The 4886-nt window shown below is 38.5% G+C and overlaps 1 annotated feature.

Moving 5' to 3' along the window:
- Nucleotides 1947-3245: an enhancer, noted in NCBI's record as "MFCS3". NCBI's record gives its function as "enhancer in the brain and motor neurons" and the evidence as "EXISTENCE:transgenic organism evidence [ECO:0001131][PMID:19369396]".

Below are 4886 nucleotides of genomic sequence, written 5' to 3' on the forward strand. Positions count from 1 at the left end.
TTAATATTAATAAACAAAACTCAAAATCCCAAAGTCACACAAGTGTTTTTGGTGTATATTGCCTTACCAGAGTGAGATGTTATTCTAGTGAGACAAGAAATATGAAGATGGTGGTTTACCATCAGGCCAGTGAAGCCAGCCCTCTGCTTGGTATACCACACCTTTAACACAGAGCAACAAGGTCTACAAGTCCCCACTCAAGAAAAGAGCCACCTGCAGATTTGACCTCTTAGGGTGTGGGAACTTTTTCATCTTTATTGTTCCAATCCCTGTACATAGATATCCACTAATTAATTAAACATCAGTCATTATTGTAAGATTCAATTATTTTTATTACCTCATACCAAAGCTTTCCCTAAGTTTAGGTCATTAAATAATAATGGTTACACTTTTTTCCACAGCACTTGTGTGTGGAAGTGCTTTGCCTTTTACACGCTTTACCTAATGTAATCCTTGTAAGAACCCTTTAGAAGCAAAGATTGGAGTGATGAATAAAAGCGATTAAGTAATTTGCCCAAGTTCAAAACACTGGTAAATGATAGAACTACTTTTCAAATACAGACCTTTTTGATTTCAGATAAAAGTTAAAACAAGTTTTAAAATAATGCTCTTTACTGGTTAACTCTCAGTTAATCAGAACATTCATTTAAGGACAATTCCCCAGGGTCCAAAACTGTGATCTCAAGGAAACCAACAAGCGGCACACAGCTAAAAATGTGGCAACCAGGGACTGGCCTCTCCTCCCTGAGGTCAGTGTTGACCTGCCCACTTGCTCCTCACAGCAAGAAATGAGTAATTTTTTTTAAAATCTGGCCCTCAGGATAAAATGACAGAATATTCACAGCACAAATACATCATCAGACACACATGCATGCCCATGCTCACACACACACCATGTACACACAAACACACACACATGCATGTATATGCACATACACACACTATTGCCTACAAATAAATTCCTTTTTAAAACTGGTCCTTCCCCAGCACGGGTGGCTTAGTAGAACCTGGAAAGGACAACATTCTGACAGCATTCTGACCTTAGCCTTGAACATCCAGTACAGAGCTGTTGGCTGTTAACACCAGCAACATCAGAAATGCCAGGCTGTAATTAGAACCCACGCAGGCAATCCTGTCCCGCCTTTCCCCACGTGCCCCTTAGGCCCTCTACCCTAACTATCCCTGTCAAAGGTGAGAACTCATTAACCAAGTCTACTGTCTGACTGTATTCAATACTTGCTGAGGGTTGTGGCTGTGCAGACTCAGTGTTACTTCATTTACAGAAATTTAAAGTTTGATACCACCCCCAAAGAACTGGACTTGTTATCAGGAAACTGACAGAGGAGTGCTTGGCTGTAAAGGGCAGCAGGTTCCAGCAGTTTCTCTTGAGGTTAAAGACACAGTCCTAGGGCAGCAATCACAGAAATACGGGGGATCTAAATAGCCCAAGCTCCACCAGGACCCTTTCACACATGAAAGATAACCTAGTTCTCTACACCCCAGTGTCCTCTATGCCATAAAGTGTACCACTCACCCGTGCCATTTCACACATTACATGTTCATGCATGATATACTCTTGCTAAAGTCCCTCAGACCTCGTCCCTAGCCAGTAGCACTATTGAGAGGAAGTGGGATCTTTGGGGGGAGGTGCTTAGTGAGAGAAAGTACAGCAATCGAGGGTGCAACCCTGAGAGCCATGCTGAGACGGTAGCTCCTTCTATGTCTTCATTTCTTGTTCACAGGAGGCGAGAGGCTTCCTTCGCCATGCTCCCGACATGGTGCTCTACCTCACCACACAACAAAGGCCAACAGAGTGACCATAAACTGAAATCAAGGCCAAAGTACGCCTTTCCCCCTGAAAGCTATTTATCTTGGTAATAGACACTAATATACTATTAGCTTAGAAACATTCACATGGAATCAACAAGTAAAATTAGTATTGGAGAATCACAAGGCGCTCAGAAACATAATAAAATTAATTTCACTTATTAAAAAAATCCTTCACCAAAAATATACATATTTTCATTCACATAAAAGAGAAATAAATAGAATCTTAAACCACAAATAAAAATTCCTTTTTTACCCTTAAGTATAAAACATATTTGGAGTCACATTTTATTGGCACATCTTAAAATGAATTCAATTTAAAAGTACTCATTGTTGATAAATAGACAAAAAAAAAATCAATGCCAGAAAAGTTATCATTAAACTAATAGTGGTAACATTTAAAATCTTGTCACTGAGGTAGAAGCCATGAACAATCTCTCTGCAGTAGAACCAAGTCTTCTCTCTGGAATTAATACAACAGAGACCCATAAAAGATTAATCAGAACAAGAATCAATAACTTCTCAAGTGCTAATAAGCACTGCCTTGTTCTGTGATGTGTTGGGCAGTTTATCATGGTTAGCCGCATGGAGATTTATGGAAAATCCATAGTTAGAACCAAAGGATGAGGTAATGCACACTTAGTAAATGAAGCCCAGTTACGTCTATGCCTAATCCTGTGAGTTCCAAGGCTGCAAGATAGTTTTTTATTCTGTTAGCAACGTACACATACTCACATACACACACAATGCACAGTCACACACACTCATACACACTCACACACATACACACCCACACACATATACTCATACTCTCACACACACTCACATTTACACACACACATACATAGGCACACACTCAAACACTCACATACACACTCACACCTACACACACATTTTTAAGGATAAGGAAAGAGTCAGCCGTGCAAGAGACATTGTTAGGGAGACAACTAAGAAATATAGAATGCTGCTCAGAGGAACATCTGCCTGCTGGGTAGAAGAAGATAAAAACATATCCTAAAAATCAACTTTTTTTCTGCCTTACTTTCTATCCAAAGATCACCTTTTCCTGGATATTTTTTTTGAAATTTACATGAAATACCTTTAGGATCATTTAGGTCTTTATTCTCAATCAAGCTGATGGATCTTCAGGTCATGTGAGTGGCTGAGTTAATAGGTAATTAATAGTTCATAAATTGTAGGCCGTGACCATTAGGTTATCTTACTGAGTTTCACAGTATGCCATGTTATTAATTTAAAGCATCAAATTATATGTTTAGTAAATTAATATTTGAAGCAATATTATAATCATAAGAACACACCTAATCAAATAGATGGGACCCAATAAACGTTGCCATAAATCTGAAAACATAAAGTAAAAATGTAAGTAATTACAAACAAGTAAATCCTTGTGGGCAGTCATTTTTTTTTTGAGTGTCAAAGATTAGAAAGACCAGATAATAAAAATAAGCTAAATCACTAATTTTATCAATGTTTAAAATGGAGATAGATGAGCAATATGAAATAGTCCCACTTTTCTTAACTAAAAACAATAAAAGTTTGCCATAATAACAAACTGGCAAATCATGTTTTTCTAGACATGTGATAGATCTTGATGATAAATAAAAATGGAGGTTTTCTTTTTTTTTTTTTTTTTTTAATCAAAAAGGTCTGGTGATGGCAACTTCCAATGGTGACCTGCCTGCAGCACATGCGGGTGCAGTAGCAACACAAACGCTGTGGAAGTAATCAACAATTCTCTAACTGGACTTAAGGCCTGCTCCAGGCCTTGGAATTTATTCCTGACCCTGCTCTGGTTGCCATGAACCTGAGACTGCATAGGCCATGGTCCTATAGGAAAACCAAATACCACTAAGGGACACAGAAACATTCTACTATACCATAAAATAGTGTCTCACTGAGCCATCATCAGAAACTGACAGGAACTACCATAGAGACCCACATCTGGACAATGTACATAGAGGAAGAGATTTTGGAGCCCCTCAGTTCTAACTAGGATGTCTCCATCAAACCCTTTCTCTCGAAGCTCAGAAAGCTATGCAGAAGAGGAGGTGGAAGATTGCAAGGGCCAGAGAGGAGGAATGACACCAAGGAAACTGTTTACCCTGGCAGGACAGGACTGGTGCACATATTAACTCATAACACGCACTAAGGCAGCATGCACAGGTTCAAGCCAGATGGGGTTCCAGCACTGAGTGGACACAAAGCCCCACCTCTAAAACAAGAAGCTATCTACAATGGGCCATTGGCAAAGGAAAAATTAGTTTTCTCCAGAGGAGTCCTACTGGGTGTATTAAACACACTTAAAGGTAGGCCAGCACAAAACAAGGTCAATGTTATTTTTTAGACTTTTGTTTCATAATTGTTTTGATTGGGCATTTTTGTCTTATTGATCTTTTGCTTGATTATGGTTTCCAATTTTGTTTTCTATAGGTTATGTTTGTATGTATATGTGTGTTTCTTGTGTGTGTGTGTGTGTCTGTGTGTGTCTGTGTGTGTGTGTGTGTATGCATGTTCAGTTTGACTTTTGTTTCTTTGTTTGCTTGTCTGCTTGCTTGCTTTCTACAGAAAGAAAAAGCATGGCACTGATAGATCAGGGGATGGAAAGAATCTGAGAGAAGTCAGGGGAAAATATGATCAAAATATATTGCATGAAAAAAATTCAACAATAAGAGAAAATAGATAGGTAGTTAGACAGATAGATAGATGATAGATAGATGATAGATAGATAGATAGATAGATAGATAGATAGATAGATAGATAGATAGATAATGAGGTAAATAGATTTTCTTTAACGATGGAAACAAACATGCATAATTTTACAGACTTTTATACCCATACCTTCATACCTGTCTGTATCACATGCTAAGTGAGTTGCAGTTTCCTTTGAAGTCCTTTACAAGGCCATTAGTTTGACAGCTTAACTGGATAGTGCCAGTGATGCCAAGCCTCTTTCCCACCCATGTTTCATTCTGAAGAAACCTGAACAGAAATCTCACAAAACACTTGTGTAAACACAAGGACAACAGTTCAGCCTACAG

The sequence above is a fragment of the Mus musculus genome, chromosome 5 (assembly GCF_000001635.26).
Source record: "Mus musculus strain C57BL/6J chromosome 5, GRCm38.p6 C57BL/6J".
Classification (NCBI taxonomy): domain Eukaryota; kingdom Metazoa; phylum Chordata; class Mammalia; order Rodentia; family Muridae; genus Mus; species Mus musculus.